Below are 24,669 nucleotides of genomic sequence, written 5' to 3'. Positions count from 1 at the left end.
TAAATACTGACACAATCCCGGAACCCCCTGTAAATACTGACACACTCCCGGGACATTCTGTAAATACTGACACAATCCCGGGACCCCCTGTAAATACTGACACACTCCCGGGTCACCTGATAGCTATGTCACCCTCCCAGGACCCCCTGTAAATACCAGCACACTCCCAGGACCCCCTTTTTAATAATGACACACTCCCCGAGCACCCCCTGTAAATAGTGACACACTCCCGGGCCCACCTGTAAATACTGACACACTCCCGGGTCCACCTGTAAATACAGACACACTCCCAGGACCCCCTGTAAATACTGACACACTCCCGGGTCCACCTCTAAATACAGACACACTCACAGGACCCCCTGTAAATACTGACACTCTCCCGGGACCACCTGTAAATACTGACACACTCCCAGGACCCCCTGTAAATAGTGACACACTCCCAGGACCACCTCTACATACTGACACACTCGCAGGACCCCTCTAAATACTGACACACTCCCGGGACCCCCTGTAAATACTGACACACTCCCGGGACCCCGTGTTAATAGTGACAAACTCCAGGGACCACCTATTAGTTATGTCACACTCCCGGGACCCCCTGTAAATACTGACACACTCCCGGGTCACCTGATAGCTATGTCACCCTCCCAGGACCCCCTGTAAATACCAGCACACTCCCAGGACCCCCTTTTTAATAATGACACACTCCCGGGTCCACCTCTAAATACTGCCACACTCCCGGGACCACCTGTATATACTGACACACTCCCAGGACCTCCTGTAAATACTGACACCCTCCCGGGACCCCGTGTTAATACTGACTCACTCCCGGGAGCACATGTTCATTATGTTGCACTCCCGAGACCACCTGTTAGTTATGTCACACTCCCGGGACCCCCTGTAAATATTGACACACACCCGGGACCACCTGTTAGTTATGTCACACTCCCGGGACCCCCTGTAATTACTGACACACTCCTGGGACTACCTGTAAATACTGACACATTCCCGGGCCCACCTGTAAATACTGACACACTCCCAGGACCCCCTGTTAATCCTGACACACTCCCCGGGGAACCCCTGTAAATACTGACACACTCCCAGGACCCCTGTAAATACTGACACTGTCCCTGGACCACCTGTAAATATTGACACACTCCCAGGAGCCCCTTGTAAATACTGACAGACTCCCACCACGCCCCCTAAATACTGACACACTCCCCGGACCCCCTGTAAATACTGTCACACTCCCGGGAACCCCTGTAAATACTGACACATTCCTGGGACCCCCTGCAAATACTGACGCACTCCCGGGACCCACTGTAAATACTGACACACTCCCAGGACCCCCTGTAAATAGTGACACACTCCCAGGAACACCTCTAAATACTGACACACTCCCCGGGTACCCCCTGTAAATACTGACACACCCCCGGGCCCACCAGTAAATACTGACACACTCCCGGGTCCACCTGTAAATACAGACACAGTCCCAGGACCCCCTGTAAATACTGACACACTCCCGGGTCCACCTGTAAATACAGACACACTCCCAGGACCCCCTGTAAATACTGACACACTCCCAGGACCCCCTGTAAATACTGACACACTCCCGGGCCCATCTGTAAATACTGACACGCAACCCGCGGACACCCTGTAAATACTAACACACTCCCGGGTCCCCGTGTTAATACTGACACACTCCCGGGACCACCTGTTAGTTATGTCACATCCCGGGCCCCCCTGTAAATACTGACACACTCCCGGGACCCCCTGTAAATACTGACACACTCCCGGGCCCCCATGTATATACTGACACACTCCCCGGACCCCCTGTAAATACTGTCACACTCCCGGGACCCCCTGTAAATACTGACACATTCCTGGGGCCCCCTGTAAATACTGACGCACTCCCGGGATCCCGTGTTAATACTGACAAACTCCCGGGACCACCTATTAGTTATGTCACACTCCCGGGACCACCTGTAAATACTGACACAGTCCCGGGACCAACTGTTAGCTATGTCACACTCCCGGGACCCCCTGTAAATACTGACACACTCCCGGGACCACCTTTAAATACTGACACACTGCCAGGACCCCATGTTAATACTGACACACTCCCCGGGGACCCCCTGTAAATACTGACACACTCCCAGGACCCCCTGTAAATACTGACACTCTCCCGGGACCACCTGTAAATATTGACACACTCCCACGAGACCCGGTAAATACTGACACACTCCCACGACACCCCCTAAACACTGACACACTCCCCAGACCCCCTGTAAATACTGTCACACTCCCGGGAACCCCTGTAAATACTGACACATTCCTGGGACCCCCTGCAAATACTGACACACTCCCGGGACCACCTGTAAATAATGACACACTCCCGGGACCACCTGTAAATACTGACACACTCCCGGAACCCCCTGTAAATACTGACACACACCCGGGACCCCCTGTAAATACCGACACACTCCCAGGGTACCCTGTACATATTGAGACACTCCCGGGGACCCCCTGTAAATACTGACACACTCCCCGGGGACCCCCTGTAAATACTTACACACTCCCCGGGGACCCCCTGTAAATACTGACACACTCCCCGGACCCCCTGTAAATACTGTCACACTCACGGGAACACCTGTAAATACTGACACATTCCTGGGACCCCCTGCAAATACTGACACACTCCCGGGACCCCCTGTAAATACTGACACACTCCCAGGACCCGCTGTAAATAGTGACACACTCCCAGGTCCACCTCTAAATACTGACACACTCACAGGACCCTTTCTAGATACTGACCCACTCCCGGGCCCACCTGTAAATACTGACACACTCCCGGGTCCACCTATAAATACAGACACACTCCCAGGACCCCCTGTAAATACTGACACACTCCCGGGTCCACCTGTAAATGCAGACACACTCCCAGGACTCCCTGTAAAAACTGACACACTCCGAGGAACTCATGTAAATACTGACACACTCCCGGGGCCCCGTGTTAATGCTGACACACTCCCGGGCGCACCCTTCAATACTGACACACTCCCAGGACCCCCTGTAAATACTGACACACTCCCAGGACCCCCTGTAAATACTGACAGACTCCCGGGCCCACCTGTAAATACTGACACGCAACCCGGGGACACCCTGTAAATACTAACACACTCCCGAGTCCCCGTGTTAACACTGACACACTCCCGGGACCACCTGTAAGTTATGACACATTCCGGGCCCCCCTGTAAATAATGACACACTCCCGGGACCACCTGTTAGTTATGTCACACTCCCGGGACCTCCTGTAAATACTGACACTCTCCCGGGACCACCTGTAAATACTGACACACTCCCAGGACCCCCTGTAAATACTGACACACTCCCGGGACCCCCTGTAAATACCGACACACTCCCAGGATACCCTGTAAATATTGAGACACTCCCGGGGACCCCCTGTAAATACTGACACACTCCCGGGACCACCTGTTAATTATGTCACACTCCCGGGCCCGCCTGTAAATACTGACACACTCCCGGGACCACCTGTTAGTTATGTCACACTCCCTGGACCCCCTGTAAATACTGACACACTCCCAGGACTCCCTGTAAATACCGACACACTCCCAGGACCCCCTGTAAATACTGACATACTCCCGGGACCCCCTGTAAATACTGACACACTCCCCGGACCCTCTGTAAATACTGACACACTCCTGGACTACCTGTAAATACTGACACATTCCCGGGCTCACCTGTAAATGTTACACACTCCCAGGACCCCCTGTTAATACTGACACACTCCCCGCGGACCCCCTGTAAATACTGACACACTCCCAGGACCCCCTGTAAATACTGACACACTGCCGGGACCACCTGTTAGCTATGTCACAATCCCGGGACCCCCTGTAAATACTGACACGCTCCCGGGACCCCCTGTAAATACTTACACTCTCCCCGGGGACCCCGTGTAAATACTGACGCACTCCCGGGCCCACCTGTTAAAACTGACACACTCCCAGGGCAAGCTGTAAATACTGACACACAACCCGGGGATCCCCTGTAAATACTGACACACACAATCCCGGGATCCCCTGTAAATACTGACACAATCCCGGGACCCCCTGTAAATACTGACACACTCCCAGGCCCACCTATTAATACTGACACACTCCCGGGACCCCCGGTAAATACTGACACACTCCCGGGACCCCCTGCAAATACTGACACACTCCCGGGACCCCTTGTAAATACTGAGACACTCCCGGGCCCATCCGTAAATACTGACACACTCGCGGGACACCCTGTAAATACTGCCACACTCCCAGGACCCCATGAAAATACTGACACTCTCCCGGGACCATCTGTAAATACTGACACACTCCCAGGACCCCCTGTAAATAGTGACACACTCCCAGGACCACCTCTAAATACTGACACACTCGCAGGACCCCCTCTAAATACTGACGCACTCCCAGGACCCCCTCTAAATACTGACACACTCCCGGGCCCACCTGTAAAATACTGCCACACTCCCGGGACCACCTGTAAATACTGACACACTCCCAGGACCTCCTGTAAATATGACACCCTCCCGGGACCCCGTGTTAATACTGACACACTCCCGGGAGCACCTGTTCATTATGTCACACTCCCGGGACCACCTGTAAGTTATGTCACACTCCCGGGACCCCCTGTAAATATTGACACACTCCCGGGCCCACCTGTAAATACTGACACGCAACCCGGGGACACCCTGTAAATACTAACACACTCACGGGTCCCCGTGTTAATACTGACACACTCCCGGGACCACCTGTTCATTATGTCACACTCCCGGGACCACCTGTAAGTTATGTCACACTCCCGGGACCCCCTGTAAATATTGACACACTCCCGGGCCCACCTGTAAATACTGACACGCAACCCGGGGACACCCTGTAAATACTAACACACTCACGGGTCCCCGTGTTAATACTGACACACTCCCGGGACCACCTGTTAGATATGTCACATCCCGGGCCCCCCTGCAAATAATGACACACTCCCGGGAACACCTGTTAGTTATGTCACACTCCCGGGTCTCCTGTAAATATTGACACTCTCCCGGGACCACCTGTAAATACTGACACACTCCCAGGACCCCCTGTAAATACTGACACACTCCCGGGACCCCCTGTAAATACCGACACACTCCCAGGATACCCTGTAAATATTGAGACACTCCCGGGGACCCCCTGTAAATACTGACACACTCCCCGGGGACCCCCTGTAAATACTTACACACTCCCCGGGGACATCCTGTAAATACTGACACACTCCCGGGGAATCCCTGTAAATACTGACCCAGTCCCAGGACACCGTGTTAATACTGACAAACTCCCAGGACAACCTATTAGTTATGTCACACTCCTGGGACCCCCTATTAATACTGAGACACTCCCAGGACCACCTGTTAGTTATGTCACACTCCTGGGACCCCCTATTAATACTGACACACTCCCAGGACCACCTGTTAGTTATGTCACACTCCTGGGACACCCTGTAAATACTGACACACTCCCGGGGACTCCCTGTAAATACTGACGCACTCCCGGGGACCCCCTGTAAATACTGACACACTGCTGGGAGCCCGTGTTAATACTGACACACTCCCGGGACCACCTGTTTGTTATGTCACACTCCCGGGACCCCCTGTAAATACGGACACACTCTGGGGACCACCTGTTAGTTATGTCACACTCCCGGGACCCCCTGTAAATACTGACACACTCCCAGGACTCCCTGTAAATACCGACACACTCCCAGGACCCCCTGTAAATATTGAGACACTCCTGGGGACCCCCTGTAAATACTGACACAATTCCGGGACCCCCTGTAAATACTGACACACTCCCGGGACCCCCTGTAAATACTGACACACTCCCCGGACCCCCTGTAAATACTGTCACACTCCCAGGACCCCCTGTCAATACTGACACATTCCTGGGACCACCTGTAAATACTGACACACTCCCGGGACCCCGTGTTAATACTGACAAACTCCCGGGACCACCTATTAGTTATGTCACACTTCCGAGACTCCCTGTAAATACTGACACACTCCCGGGCCCAACTGTTAGCTATGTCACACTCCCGGGACCCCCTGTAAATACTGACACACTCCCGGGACCACCTGTAAATACTGACACACTCCCAGGACTCCCTGTAAATACCGACACACTCCCAGGACCCCCTGTAAATACTGACATACTCCCGGGACCCCCTGTAAATACTGACACACTCCCCGGACCCTCTGTAAATACTGACACACTCCTGGACTACCTGTAAATACTGACACATTCCCGGGCTCACCTGTAAATGTTACACACTCCCAGGACCCCCTGTTAATACTGACACACTCCCCGCGGACCCCCTGTAAATACTGACACACTCCCAGGACCCCCTGTAAATACTGACACACTGCCGGGACCACCTGTTAGCTATGTCACAATCCCGGGACCCCCTGTAAATATTGACACACTCCCGGGCCCACCTGTAAATACTGACACGCAACCCGGGGACACCCTGTAAATACTAACACACTCACGGGTCCCCGTGTTAATACTGACACACTCCCGGGACCACCTGTTCATTATGTCACACTCCCGGGACCACCTGTAAGTTATGTCACACTCCCGGGACCCCCTGTAAATATTGACACACTCCCGGGCCCACCTGTAAATACTGACACGCAACCCGGGGACACCCTGTAAATACTAACACACTCACGGGTCCCCGTGTTAATACTGACACACTCCCGGGACCACCTGTTAGATATGTCACATCCCGGGCCCCCCTGCAAATAATGACACACTCCCGGGAACACCTGTTAGTTATGTCACACTCCCGGGTCTCCTGTAAATATTGACACTCTCCCGGGACCACCTGTAAATACTGACACACTCCCAGGACCCCCTGTAAATACTGACACACTCCCGGGACCCCCTGTAAATACCGACACACTCCCAGGATACCCTGTAAATATTGAGACACTCCCGGGGACCCCCTGTAAATACTGACACACTCCCCAACGACCCCCTGTAAATACTTACACACTCCCCGGGGACACCCTGTAAATACTGACACACTCCCCGGGGACCCCCTGTAAATACTTACACACTCCCCGGGGACATCCTGTAAATACTGACACACTCCCGGGGAACCCCTGTAAATACTGACCCAGTCCCAGGACACCGTGTTAATACTGACAAACTCCCAGGACAACCTATTAGTTATGTCACACTCCTGGGACCCCCTATTAATACTGAGACACTCCCAGGACCACCTGTTAGTTATGTCACACTCCTGGGACCCCCTATTAATACTGACACACTCCCAGGACCACCTGTTAGTTATGTCACACTCCTGGGACACCCTGTAAATACTGACACACTTCCGGGGACTCCCTGTAAATACTGACGCACTCCCGGGGACCCCCTGTAAATACTGACACACTGCTGGGAGCCCGTGTTAATACTGACACACTCCCGGGACCACCTGTTTGTTATGTCACACTCCCGGGACCCCCTGTAAATACGGACACACTCTGGGGACCACCTGTTAGTTATGTCACACTCCCGGGACCCCCTGTAAATACTGACACACTCCCAGGACTCCCTGTAAATACCGACACACTCCCAGGACCCCCTGTAAATATTGAGACACTCCCGGGGACCCCCTGTAAATACTGACACAATTCCGGGACCCCCTGTAAATACTGACACACTCCCGGGACCCCCTGTAAATACTGACACACTCCCCGGACCCCCTGTAAATACTGTCACACTCCCAGGACCCCCTGTCAATACTGACACATTCCTGGGACCACCTGTAAATACTGACACACTCCCGGGACCCCGTGTTAATACTGACAAACTCCCGGGACCACCTATTAGTTATGTCACACTTCCGAGACTCCCTGTAAATACTGACACACTCCCGGGCCCAACTGTTAGCTATGTCACACTCCCGGGACCCCCTGTAAATACTGACACACTCCCGGGACCACCTGTAAATACTGACACACTCCCAGGACTCCCTGTAAATACCGACACACTCCCAGGACCACCTGTAAATGTTACACACTCCCAGGACCCCCTGTTAATACTGACACACTCCCCGCGGACCCCCTGTAAATACTGACACACTCCCAGGACCCCCTGTAAATACTGACACACTGCCGGGACCACCTGTTAGCTATGTCACAATCCCGGGACCCCCTGTAAATACTGACACGCTCCCGGGACCCCCTGTAAATACTTACACTCTCCCCGGGGACCCCGTGTAAATACTGACGCACTCCCGGGCCCACCTGTTAAAACTGACACACTCCCAGGGCAAGCTGTAAATACTGACACACAACCCGGGGATCCCCTGTAAATACTGACACACACAATCCCGGGATCCCCTGTAAATACTGACACAATCCCGGGACCCCCTGTAAATACTGACACACTCCCAGGCCCACCTATTAATACTGACACACTCCCGGGACCCCCGGTAAATACTGACACACTCCCGGGACCCCCTGCAAATACTGACACACTCCCGGGACCCCTTGTAAATACTGAGACACTCCCGGGCCCATCCGTAAATACTGACACACTCGCGGGACACCCTGTAAATACTGCCACACTCCCAGGACCCCATGTAAATACTGACACTCTCCCGGGACCATCTGTAAATACTGACACACTCCCAGGACCCCCTGTAAATAGTGACACACTCCCAGGACCACCTCTAAATACTGACACACTCGCAGGACCCCCTCTAAATACTGACGCACTCCCAGGACCCCCTCTAAATACTGACACACTCCCGGGCCCACCTGTAAAATACTGCCACACTCCCGGGACCACCTGTAAATACTGACACACTCCCAGGACCTCCTGTAAATATGACACCCTCCCGGGACCCCGTGTTAATACTGACACACTCCCGGGAGCACCTGTTCATTATGTCACACTCCCGGGACCACCTGTAAGTTATGTCACACTCCCGGGATCCCCTGTAAATATTGACACACTCCCGGGCCCACCTGTAAATACTGACACGCAACCCGGGGACACCCTGTAAATACTAACACACTCACGGGTCCCCGTGTTAATACTGACACACTCCCGGGACCACCTGTTCATTATGTCACACTCCCGGGACCACCTGTAAGTTATGTCACACTCCCGGGACCCCCTGTAAATATTGACACACTCCCGGGCCCACCTGTAAATACTGACACGCAACCCGGGGACACCCTGTAAATACTAACACACTCACGGGTCCCCGTGTTAATACTGACACACTCCCGGGACCACCTGTTAGATATGTCACATCCCGGGCCCCCCTGCAAATAATGACACACTCCCGGGAACACCTGTTAGTTATGTCACACTCCCGGGTCTCCTGTAAATATTGACACTCTCCCGGGACCACCTGTAAATACTGACACACTCCCAGGACCCCCTGTAAATACTGACACACTCCCGGGACCCCCTGTAAATACCGACACACTCCCAGGATACCCTGTAAATATTGAGACACTCCCGGGGACCCCCTGTAAATACTGACACACTCCCCGGGGACCCCCTGTAAATACTTACACACTCCCCGGGGACATCCTGTAAATACTGACACACTCCCGGGGAACCCCTGTAAATACTGACCCAGTCCCAGGACACCGTGTTAATACTGACAAACTCCCAGGACAACCTATTAGTTATGTCACACTCCTGGGACCCCCTATTAATACTGAGACACTCCCAGGACCACCTGTTAGTTATGTCACACTCCTGGGACCCCCTATTAATACTGACACACTCCCAGGACCACCTGTTAGTTATGTCACACTCCTGGGACACCCTGTAAATACTGACACACTCCCGGGGACCCCCTGTAAATACTGACGCACTCCCGGGGACCCCCTGTAAATACTGACACACTGCTGGGAGCCCGTGTTAATACTGACACACTCCCGGGACCACCTGTTTGTTATGTCACACTCCCGGGACCCCCTGTAAATACGGACACACTCTGGGGACCACCTGTTAGTTATGTCACACTCCCGGGACCCCCTGTAAATACTGACACACTCCCAGGACTCCCTGTAAATACCGACACACTCCCAGGACCCCCTGTAAATATTGAGACACTCCCGGGGACCCCCTGTAAATACTGACACAATTCCGGGACCCCCTGTAAATACTGACACACTCCCGGGACCCCCTGTAAATACTGACACACTCCCCGGACCCCCTGTAAATACTGTCACACTCCCAGGACCCCCTGTCAATACTGACACATTCCTGGGACCACCTGTAAATACTGACACACTCCCGGGACCCCGTGTTAATACTGACAAACTCCCGGGACCACCTATTAGTTATGTCACACTTCCGAGACTCCCTGTAAATACTGACACACTCCCGGGCCCAACTGTTAGCTATGTCACACTCCCGGGACCCCCTGTAAATACTGACACACTCCCGGGACCACCTGTAAATACTGACACTCTCCCGGGACCACCTGTAAATATTGACACACTCCCACGAGCCCCTGTAAATACTGACAAACTCCCACGACTCCCCCTAAACACTGACACACTCCCCGGACCCCCTGTAAATACTGTCACACTCCCGGGAACCCCTGTAAATACTGACACATTCCTGGGACCCCCTGAAAATACTGACACACTCCCGGGACCCCCTGTAAATAATGACACACTCCCGGGCCCACCTGTAAATACTGACACACTCCCGGGACCCCCTGTAAATACTGACACACACACGGGACCCCCTGTAAATACTGACACACTCCCAGGTCACCTATTAATACTGAAACACTCCCGGGACCCCCTGTAAATACTGACACGCTCCCAGGACCCCCTGTAAATATTGAGACACTCCCAGGGACCCCCTGTAAATACTGACACAATCCCGGAACCCCCTGTAAATACTGACACACTCCCGGGACATTCTGTAAATACTGACACAATCCCGGGACCCCCTGTAAATACTGACACACTCCCGGGTCACCTGATAGCTATGTCACCCTCCCAGGACCCCCTGTAAATACCAGCACACTCCCAGGACCCCCTTTTTAATAATGACACACTCCCCGAGCACCCCCTGTAAATAGTGACACACTCCCGGGCCCACCTGTAAATACTGACACACTCCCGGGTCCACCTGTAAATACAGACACACTCCCAGGACCCCCTGTAAATACTGACACACTCCCGGGTCCACCTCTAAATACAGACACACTCACAGGACCCCCTGTAAATACTGACACTCTCCCGGGACCACCTGTAAATACTGACACACTCCCAGGACCCCCTGTAAATAGTGACACACTCCCAGGACCACCTCTACATACTGACACACTCGCAGGACCCCTCTAAATACTGACACACTCCCGGGACCCCCTGTAAATACTGACACACTCCCGGGACCCCGTGTTAATAGTGACAAACTCCAGGGACCACCTATTAGTTATGTCACACTCCCGGGACCCCCTGTAAATACTGACACACTCCCGGGTCACCTGATAGCTATGTCACCCTCCCAGGACCCCCTGTAAATACCAGCACACTCCCAGGACCCCCTTTTTAATAATGACACACTCCCGGGTCCACCTCTAAATACTGCCACACTCCCGGGACCACCTGTATATACTGACACACTCCCAGGACCTCCTGTAAATACTGACACCCTCCCGGGACCCCGTGTTAATACTGACTCACTCCCGGGAGCACATGTTCATTATGTTGCACTCCCGAGACCACCTGTTAGTTATGTCACACTCCCGGGACCCCCTGTAAATATTGACACACACCCGGGACCACCTGTTAGTTATGTCACACTCCCGGGACCCCCTGTAATTACTGACACACTCCTGGGACTACCTGTAAATACTGACACATTCCCGGGCCCACCTGTAAATACTGACACACTCCCAGGACCCCCTGTTAATCCTGACACACTCCCCGGGGAACCCCTGTAAATACTGACACACTCCCAGGACCCCTGTAAATACTGACACTGTCCCTGGACCACCTGTAAATATTGACACACTCCCAGGAGCCCCTTGTAAATACTGACAGACTCCCACCACGCCCCCTAAATACTGACACACTCCCCGGACCCCCTGTAAATACTGTCACACTCCCGGGAACCCCTGTAAATACTGACACATTCCTGGGACCCCCTGCAAATACTGACGCACTCCCGGGACCCACTGTAAATACTGACACACTCCCAGGACCCCCTGTAAATAGTGACACACTCCCAGGAACACCTCTAAATACTGACACACTCCCCGGGTACCCCCTGTAAATACTGACACACCCCCGGGCCCACCAGTAAATACTGACACACTCCCGGGTCCACCTGTAAATACAGACACAGTCCCAGGACCCCCTGTAAATACTGACACACTCCCGGGTCCACCTGTAAATACAGACACACTCCCAGGACCCCCTGTAAATACTGACACACTCCCAGGACCCCCTGTAAATACTGACACACTCCCGGGCCCATCTGTAAATACTGACACGCAACCCGCGGACACCCTGTAAATACTAACACACTCCCGGGTCCCCGTGTTAATACTGACACACTCCCGGGACCACCTGTTAGTTATGTCACATCCCGGGCCCCCCTGTAAATACTGACACACTCCCGGGACCCCCTGTAAATACTGACACACTCCCGGGCCCCCATGTATATACTGACACACTCCCCGGACCCCCTGTAAATACTGTCACACTCCCGGGACCCCCTGTAAATACTGACACATTCCTGGGGCCCCCTGTAAATACTGACGCACTCCCGGGATCCCGTGTTAATACTGACAAACTCCCGGGACCACCTATTAGTTATGTCACACTCCCGGGACCACCTGTAAATACTGACACAGTCCCGGGACCAACTGTTAGCTATGTCACACTCCCGGGACCCCCTGTAAATACTGACACACTCCCGGGACCACCTTTAAATACTGACACACTGCCAGGACCCCATGTTAATACTGACACACTCCCCGGGGACCCCCTGTAAATACTGACACACTCCCAGGACCCCCTGTAAATACTGACACTCTCCCGGGACCACCTGTAAATATTGACACACTCCCACGAGACCCGGTAAATACTGACACACTCCCACGACACCCCCTAAACACTGACACACTCCCCAGACCCCCTGTAAATACTGTCACACTCCCGGGAACCCCTGTAAATACTGACACATTCCTGGGACCCCCTGCAAATACTGACACACTCCCGGGACCACCTGTAAATAATGACACACTCCCGGGACCACCTGTAAATACTGACACACTCCCGGAACCCCCTGTAAATACTGACACACACCCGGGACCCCCTGTAAATACTGACACACTCCCAGGTCACCTATTAATACTGACACACTCCCGGGACCCCCTGTAAATACTGACAAGCTCCCAGGACCCCCTGTAAATACCGACACACTCCCAGGACACACTGTAAATATTGAGACACTCCCGGGGACCCCCTGTAAATACTGACATAATCCCGCAACCCCCTGTAAATACTGACACACTCCCGGGACACTCTGCAAATACTGACACAATCCCGGGAACCCCTGTAAATACTGACACACTCCCGGGACCCCCTGTAAATACTGACACACTCCCAGGACCACCTGATAGCTATGTCACCCTCCCAGGACCCCCTGTAAATACCAGCACACTCCCAGGACCCCCTGTTAATAATGACACATTCCCCGGGTACCCCCTGTAAATACTGACACACTCCCGGGCCCAGCTGTAAATAGTGACACACTCCCGGGTCCACCTGTAAATACAGACACACTCCCAGGACCCCCTGTAAATACTGACACACTCCCGGGTCCACCTGTAAATACAGACACACTCCCAGGACCTCCTGTAAAAACTGACACACTCCGAGGAACTCCTGTAAATACTGATACCCTCCCGGGACCCCTGTTACTGCTGACACACTCCCGGGCGCACCTCTCAATACTCACACACTCCCAGGACCCCCTGTAAGTACTGACACACTCCCAGGACCCCCTGTAAATACTGACACACTCCCGGGCCCACGTGTAAATACTGACACGCAACCCGGGGACACCCTGTAAATACTAACACACTCCGGGTCCCCGTGTTAATACTGACACACTCCCGGGACCACCTGTTAGTTATGTCACATCCCAGGCCCCCCTGTAAATAATGACACACTCCCGGGTTCACCTGTTAGTTATGTCACACTCCCGGGACCTCCTGTAAATACTGACACTCTCCCGGGACCACCTGTAAATACTGACACACTCCCAGGACCCCCTGTAAATACTGACACACTCCCGGGACCCCCTGTAAATACCGACACACTCGCAGGATACCCTGTAAATATTGAGACACTCCCGAGGACCCCATGTAAATACTGTCACACTCCCGGGAACCCCTGTAAATACTGACACATTCCTGGGACCCCCTGCAAATACTGACACACTCCCGGGACCCCCTGTAAATACTGACACACTCCCAGGACCCCCTGTAAATAGTGACACACTCCCAGGAACACCTCTAAATACTGACACATTCCCCGGGTACCCCCTGTAAATACTGACACGCCCCCGGGCCCACCAGTAAATACTGACACACTCCCGGGTCCACCTGTAAATACAGACACAGTCCCAGGACCCCCTGTAAATACTGACACACTCCCGGGTCCACCTGTAAATACAGACACACTCCCAGGACCCCCTGTAAATACTGACACACTCCCAGGACCCCCTATAAATACTGACACACTCCCGGGCCCATCTGTGAATACTGACACGCAACCCGCGGACACCCTGTAAATACTAACACACTCCCGGGTCCCCGTGTTAATACTGACACACTCCCGGGACCACCTGTTAGTTATGTCACATCCCGGGCCCCCCTGTAAATACTGACACACTCCCGGGACCCCCTGTAAATACTGACACACTCCCGGGCCTGCATGTATATACTGACACACTCCCCGGACCCCCTGTAAATACTGTCACACTCCCGGGACCCCCTGTAAATACTGACACATTCCTGGGGCCCCCTGTAAATACTGACGCACTCCCGGGATCCCGTGTTAATACTGACAAACTCCCGGGACCACCTATTAGTTATGTCACACTCCCGGGACCACCTGTAAATACTGACACAGTCCCGGGACCAACTGTTAGCTATGTCACACTCCCGGGACCCCCTGTAAATACTGACACACTCCCGGGACCACCTTTAAATACTGACACACTCCCAGGACCCCATGTTAATACTGACACACTCCCCGGGGACCCCCTGTAAATACTGACACACTCCCAGGACCCCCTGTAAATACTGACACTCTCCCGGGACCACCTGTAAATATTGACACACTCCCACGAGACCCGGTAAACACTGACACACTTCCACGACACCCCCTAAACACTGACACCCTCCCCAGACCCTCTGTAAATACTGTCACACTCCCGGGAACCCCTGTAAATACTGACACATTCCTGGGACCCCCTGCAAATACTGACACACTCCCGGGACCCCCTGTAAATAATGACACACTCCCGGGACCACCTGTAAATACTGACACACTCGCGGAACCCCCTGTAAATACTGACACACACCCGGGACCCCCTGTAAATACTGACACACTCCCAGGTCACCTATTAATACTGACACACTCCCGGGACCCCCTGTAAATACTGACATGCTCCCAGGACCCCCTGTAAATACCGACACACTCCCAGGACACACTGTAAATATTGAGACACTCCCGGGGACCCCCTGTAAATACTGACACAATCCCGGAACCCCCTGTAAATACTGACACACTCCCGGGACACTCTGCAAATATTGACACAATCCCGGGACCCCCTGTAAATACTGACACACTCCCAGGACCACCTGATAGCTATGTCACCCTCCCAGGACCCCCTGTAAATACCAGCACACTCCCAGGACCCCCTGTTAATAATGACACATTCCCCGGGTACCCCCTGTAAATACTGACACACTCCCGGGCCCAGCTGTAAATAGTGACACACTCCCGGGTCCACCTGTAAATACAGACACACTCCCAGGACCCCCTGTAAATACTGACACACTCCCGGGTCCACCTGTAAATACAGACACACTCCCAGGACCTCCTGTAAAAACTGACACACTCCGAGGAACTCCTGTAAATACTGATACCCTCCCGGGACCCCTGTTACTGCTGACACACTCCCGGGCGCACCTCACAATACTCACACACTCCCAGGACCCCCTGTAAGTACTGACACACTCCCAGGACCCCCTGTAAATACTGCCACACTCCCGGGCCCACGTGTAAATACTGACACGCAACCCGGGGACACCCTGTAAATACTAACACACTCCCGGGTCCCCGTGTTAATACTGACACACTCCCGGGACCACCTGTTAGTTATGTCACATCCCGGGCCCCCCTGTAAATAATGACACACTCCCGGGTTCACCTGTTAGTTATGTCACACTCCCGGGACCTCCTGTAAATACTGACACTCTCCCGGGACCACCTGTAAATACTGACACACTCCCAGGACCCCCTGTAAATACTGACACACTCCCGGGACCACCTGTAAATATCGACACACTTGCAGGATACCCTGTAAATATTGAGACACTCCCGGGGACCCCATGTAAATACTGTCACACTCCCGGGAACCCCTGTAAATACTGACACATTCCTGGCACCCCCTGCAAATACTGACACACTCCCGGGACCCCCTGTAAATACTGACACACTCCCAGGACCCCCTGTAAATAGTGACACACTCCCAGGAACACCTCTAAATACTGACACACTCCCCGGGTACCCCCTGTAAATACTGACACACCCCCGGGCCCACCAGTAAATACTGACACACTCCCGGGTCCACCTGTAAATACAGACACAGTCCCAGGACCCCCTGTAAATACTGACACATTCCCGGGTCCACCTGTAAATACAGACACACTCCCAGGACCCCCTGTAAATACTGACACACTCCCAGGACCCCCTGTAAATACTGACACACTCCCGGGCCCAACTGTAAATACTGACACGCAACCCGCGGACACCCTGTAAATACTAACACACTCCCGGGTCCCCGTGTTAATACTGCCACACTCCCGGGACCACCTGTTAGTTATGTCACATCCCGGGCCCCCCTGTAAATACTGACACACTCCCGGGACCCCCTGTAAATACTGACACACTCCCGGGCCCCCATGTATATACTGACAGACTCCCCGGACCCCCTGTAAATACTGTCACACTCCCGGGACCCCCTGTAAATACTGACACATTCCTGGGGCCCCCTGTAAATACTGACGCACTCCCGGGATCCCGTGTTAATACTGACAAACTCCCGGGACCACCTATTAGTTATGTCACACTCCCGGGACCACCTGTAAATACTGACACAGTCCCGGGACCAACTGTTAGCTATGTCACACTCCCGGGACCCCCTGTAAATACTGACACACTCCCGGGACCACCTTTAAATACTGACACACTCCCAGGACCCCATTTTAATACTGACACACTCCCCGGGGACCCCCTGTAAATACTGACACACTCCCAGGACCCCCTGTAAATACTGACACTCTCCCGGGACCACCTGTAAATATTGACACACTCCCACGAGACCCGGTAAATACTGACACACTCCCACGACACCCCCTAAACACTGACACACTCCCCAGACCCCCTGTAAATACTGTCACACTCCCGGGAACCCCTGTAAATACTGACACACTCCCGGGCCCCCATGTATATACTGACACACTCCCCGGACCCCCTGTAAATACTGTCACACTCCCGGGACCCCCTGTAAATACTGACACATTCCTGGGGCCCCCTGTAAATACTGACGCACTCCCGGGATCCCATGTTAATACTGACAAACTCCCGGGACCACCTATTAGTTATGTCACACTCCCGGGACCACCTGTAAATACTGACACAGTCCCGGGACCAACTGTTAGCTATGTCACACTCCCGGGACCCCCTGTAAATACTGACACACTCCCGGGACCACCTTTAAATACTGACACACTCCCAGGACCCCATGTTAATACTGACACACTCCCTGGGGACCCCCTGTAAATACTGACAGACTCCCAGGACCCCCTGTAAATACTGACACTCTCCCGGGACCACCTGTAAATATTGACACACTCGCACGAGACCCGGTAAATACTGACACACTCCCACGACACCCCCTAAACACTGACACACTCCCCAGACCCCCTGTAAATACTGTCACACTCCCGGGAACCCCTGTAAATACTGACACATTCCTGGGACCCCCTGCAAATACTGACACACTCCCGGGACCCCCTGTAAATAATGACACACTCCCGGGACCACCTGTAAATACTGACACACTCCCGGAACCCCCTGTAAATACTGACACACACCCGGGACCCCCTGTAAATACTGACACACTCCCAGGTCACCTATTAATACTGACACACTCCCGGGACCCCCTGTAAATACTGACACCCTCCCAGGACCCCCTGTAAATACCGACACACTCCCAGGACACACTGTAAATATTGAGACACTCCCGGGGACCCCCTGTAAATACTGACACAATCCCGGAACCCCCTGTAAATACTGACATACTCCCGGGACACTCTGCAAATACTGACACAATCCCGGGAACCCCTGTAAATACAAACACACTCCCGGGACCCCCTGTAAATACTGACACACTCCCAGGACCACCTGATAGCTATGTCACCCTCCCAGGACCCCCTGTAAATACCAGCACACTCCCAGGACCCCCTGTTAATAATGACACATTCCCCGGGTACCCCCTGTAAATACTGACACACTCCCGGGCCCAGCTGTAAATAGTGACACACTCCCGGGTCCACCTGTAAATACAGACACACTCCCAGGACCCCCTGTAAATACTGACACACTCCCGGGTCCACCTGTAAATACAGACACACTCCCAGGACCTCCTGTAAAAACTGACACACTCCGAGGAACTCCTGTAAATACTGATACCCTCCCGGGACCCCTGTTACTGCTGACACACTCCCGGGCGCACCTCTCAATACTCACACACTCCCAGGACCCCCTGTAAGTACTGACACACTCCCAGGACCCCCTGTAAATACTGACACACTCCCGGGCCCACGTGTAAATACTGACACGCAACCCGGGGACACCCTGTAAATACTAACACACTCCCGGGTCCCCGTGTTAATACTGACACACTCCCGGGACCACCTGTTAGTTATGTCACATCCCGGGCCCCCCTGTAAATAATGACACACTCCCGGGTTCACCTGTTAGTTATGTCACACTCCCGGGACCTCCTGTAAATACTGACACTCTCCCGGGACCACCTGTAAATACTGACACACTCCCAGGACCCCCTGTAAATACTGACACACTCCCGGGACCCCCTGTAAATACCGACACACTCGCAGGATACCCTGTAAATATTGAGACACTCCCGGGGACCCCATGTAAATACTGTCACACTCCCGGGAACCCCTGTAAATACTGACACATTCCTGGGACCCCCTGCAAATACTGACACACTCCCGGGACCCCCTGTAAATACTGACACACTCCCAGGACCCCCTGTAAATAGTGACACACTCCCAGGAACACCTCTAAATACTGACACACTCCCCGGGTACCCCCTGTAAATACTGACACACCCCCGGGCCCACCAGTAAATACTGACACACTCCCGGGTCCACCTGTAAATACAGACACAGTCCCAGGACCCCCTGTAAATACTGACACACTCCCGGGTCCACCTGTAAATACAGACACACTCCCAGGACCCCCTGTAAATACTGACACACTCCCAGGACCCCCTGTAAATACTGACACACTCCCGGGCCCATCTGTAAATACTGACACGCAACCCGCGGACACCCTGTAAATACTAACACACTCCCGGGTCCCCGTGTTAATACTGACACACTCCCGGGACCACCTGTTAGTTATGTCACATCCCGGGCCCCCCTGTAAATACTGACACACTCCCGGGACCCCCTGTAAATACTGACACACTCCCGGGCCTCCATGTATATACTGACACACTCCCCGGACCCCCTGTAAATACTGTCACACTCCCGGGACCCCCTGTAAATACTGACACATTCCTGGGGCCCCCTGTAAATACTGACGCACTCCCGGGATCCCGTGTTAATACTGACAAACTCCCGGGACCACCTATTAGTTATGTCACACTCCCGGGACCACCTGTAAATACTGACACAGTCCCGGGACCAACTGTTAGCTATGTCACACTCCCGGGACCCCCTGTAAATACTGACACACTCCCGGGACCACCTTTAAATACTGACACACTCCCAGGACCCCATGTTAATACTGACACACTCCCCGGGGACCCCCTGTAAATACTGACACACACCCAGGACCCCCTGTAAATACTGACACTCTCCCGGGACCACCTGTAAATATTGACACACTCCCACGAGACCCGGTAAATACTGACACACTCCCACGACACCCCCTAAACACTGACACACTCCCCAGACCCCCTGTAAATACTGTCACACTCCCGGGAACCCCTGTAAATACTGACACACTCCCGGGCCCCCATGTATATACTGACACACTCCCCGGACCCCCTGTAAATACTGTCACACTCCCGGGACCCCCTGTAAATACTGACACATTCCTGGGGCCCCCTGTAAATACTGACGCACTCCCGGGATCCCATGTTAATACTGACAAACTCCCGGGACCACCTATTAGTTATGTCACACTCCCGGGACCACCTGTAAATACTGACACAGTCCCGGGACCAACTGTTAGCTATGTCACACTCCCGGGACCCCCTGTAAATACTGACACACTCCCGGGACCACCTTTAAATACTGACACACTCCCAGGACCCCATGTTAATACTGACACACTCCCCGGGGACCCCCTGTAAATACTGACACTCCCAGGACCCCCTGTAAACACTGACACTCTCCCGGGACCACCTGTAAATATTGATACACTCCCACGAGACCCGGTAAATACTAACACACTCCCACGACACCCCGTAAACACTGACACACTCCCCAGACCCCCTGTAAATACTGTCACACTCCCGGGAACCCCTGTAAATACTGACACACTCCCGGGCCCCCATGTATATACTGACACACTCCCCGGACCCCCTGTAAATACTGTCACACTCCCGGGACCCCCTGTAAATACTGACACATTCCTGGGGCCCCCTGTAAATACTGACGCACTCCCGGGATCCCGTGTTAATACTGACAAACTCCCGGGACCACCTATTAGTTATGTCACACTCCCGGGACCACCTGTAAATACTGACACAGTCCCGGGACCAACTGTTAGCTATGTCACACTCCCGGGACCCCCTGTAAATACTGACACACTCCCGGGACCACCTTTAAATACTGACACACTCCCAGGACCCCATGTTAATACTGACACACTCCCCGGGGACCCCCTGTAAATACTGACACACTCCCAGGACCCCCTGTAAATACTGACACTCTCCCGGGACCACCTGTAAATATTGACACACGCCCACGAGACCTGGTAAATACTGACACACTCCCACGACACCCCCTAAACACTGACACACTCCCCAGACCCCCTGTAAATACTGTCACACTCCCGGGAACCCCTGTAAATACTGACACATTCCTGGGACCCCCTGCAAATACTGACACACTCCCGGGACCCCCTGTAAATAATGACACACTCCCAGGACCCCCTGTAAATACTGACACACTCCCAGGACCCCCTGTAAATACTGACACACTCCCGGGCCCATCTGTAAATACTGACACGCAACCCGCGGACACCCTGTAAATACTAACACACTCCCGGGTCCCCGTGTTAATACTGACACACTCCCGGGACCACCTGTTAGTTATGTCACATCCCGGGCCCCCCTGTAAATACTGACACACTCCCGGGACCCCCTGTAAATACTGACACACTCCCGGGCCCCCATGTATATACTGACACACTCCCCGGACCCCCTGTAAATACTGTCACACTCCCGGGACCCCCTGTAAATACTGACACATTCCTGGGGCCCCCTGTAAATACTGACGCACTCCCGGGATCCCGTGTTAATACTGACAAACTCCCGGGACCACCTATTAGTTATGTCACACTCCCGGGACCACCTGTAAATACTGACACAGTCCCGGGACCAACTGTTAGCTATGTCACACTCCCGGGACCCCCTGTAAATACTGACACACTCCCGGGACCACCTGTAAATACTGACACACTCCCAGGACCCCATGTTAATACTGACACACTCCCCGGGGACCCCCTGTAAATACTGACACACTCCCAGGACCCCCTGTAAATACTGACACTCTCCCGGGACCACCTGTAAATATTGACACACTCCCACGAGACCCGGTAAATACTGACACACTCCCACGACACCCCCTAAACACTGACACACTCCCCAGACCCCCTGTAAATACTGTCACACTCCCGGGAACCCCTGTAAATACTGACACACTCCCGGGCCCCCATGTATATACTGACACACTCCCCGGACCCCCTGTAAATACTGTCACACTCCCGGGACCCCCTGTAAATACTGACACATTCCTGGGGCCCCCTGTAAATACTGACGCACTCCCGGGATCCCATGTTAATACTGACAAACTCCCGGGACCACCTATTAGTTATGTCACACTCCCGGGACCACCTGTAAATACTGACACAGTCCCGGGACCAACTGTTAGCTATGTCACACTCCCGGGACCCCCTGTAAATACTGACACACTCCCGGGACCACCTTTAAATACTGACACACTCCCAGGACCCCATGTTAATACTGACACACTCCCCGGGGACCCCCTGTAAATACTGACACTCCCAGGACCCCCTGTAAACACTGACACTCTCCCGGGACCACCTGTAAATATTGATACACTCCCACGAGACCCGGTAAATACTAACACACTCCCACGACACCCCGTAAACACTGACACACTCCCCAGACCCCCTGTAAATACTGTCACACTCCCGGGAACCCCTGTAAATACTGACACACTCCCGGGCCCCCATGTATATACTGACACACTCCCCGGACCCCCTGTAAATACTGTCACACTCCCGGGACCCCCTGTAAATACTGACACATTCCTGGGGCCCCCTGTAAATACTGACGCACTCCCGGGATCCCGTGTTAATACTGACAAACTCCCGGGACCACCTATTAGTTATGTCACACTCCCGGGACCACCTGTAAATACTGACACAGTCCCGGGACCAACTGTTAGCTATGTCACACTCCCGGGACCCCCTGTAAATACTGACACACTCCCGGGACCACCTTTAAATACTGACACACTCCCAGGACCCCATGTTAATACTGACACACTCCCCGGGGACCCCCTGTAAATACTGACACACTCCCAGGACCCCCTGTAAATACTGACACTCTCCCGGGACCACCTGTAAATATTGACACACGCCCACGAGACCTGGTAAATACTGACACACTCCCACGACACCCCCTAAACACTGACACACTCCCCAGACCCCCTGTAAATACTGTCACACTCCCGGGAACCCCTGTAAATACTGACACATTCCTGGGACCCCCTGCAAATACTGACACACTCCCGGGACCCCCTGTAAATAATGACACACTCCCGGGACCACCTGTAAATACTGACACACTCCCGGAACCCCCTGTAAATACTGACACACATCCGGGACCCCCTGTAAATACTGACACACTCCCAGGTCACCTATTAATAATGACACACTCCCGGGACCCCCTGTAAATACTGACACGCTCCCAGGACCCCCTGTAAATACCGACACACTCCCAGGACACACTGTAAATATTGAGACAATCCCGGGGACTCCCTGTAAATACTGACACAATCCCGGAACCCCCTGTAAATACTGACACACTCCCGGGACACTCTGCAAATACTGACACAATCCCGGGAACCCCTGTAAATACTGACACACTCCCGGGACCCCCTGTAAATACTGACACACTCCCAGGACCACGTGATAGCTATGTCACCCTCCCAGGACCCCCTGTAAATACCAGCACACTCCCAGGACCCCCTGTTAATAATGACACATTCCCCGGGTACCCCCTGTAAATACTGACACACTCCCGGGCCCAGCTGTAAATAGTGACACACTCCCGGGTCCACCTGTAAATACAGACACACTCCCAGGACACCCTGTAAATACTGACACACTCCCGGGTCCACCTGTAAATACAGACACACTCCCAGGACCTCCTGTAAAAACTGACACACTCCGAGGAACTCCTGTAAATACTGATACCCTCCCGGGACCCCTGTTACTGCTGACACACTCCCGGGCGCACCTCTCAATACTCACACACTCCCAGGACCCCCTGTAAGTACTGACACACTCCCAGGACCCCCTGTAAATACTGACACACTCCCGGGCCCACGTGTAAATACTGACACGCAACCCGGGGACACCCTGTAAATACTAACACACTCCCGGGTCCCCGTGTTAATACTGACACACTCCCGGGACCACCTGTTAGTTATGTCACATCCCGGGCCCCCCTGTAAATAATGACACACTCC

The sequence above is a fragment of the Pristiophorus japonicus genome, chromosome 9, assembly GCF_044704955.1.
Source record: "Pristiophorus japonicus isolate sPriJap1 chromosome 9, sPriJap1.hap1, whole genome shotgun sequence".
Lineage (NCBI taxonomy): Eukaryota > Metazoa > Chordata > Chondrichthyes > Pristiophoridae > Pristiophorus > Pristiophorus japonicus.
Note: the sequence above shows the minus strand (reverse complement) of the source record.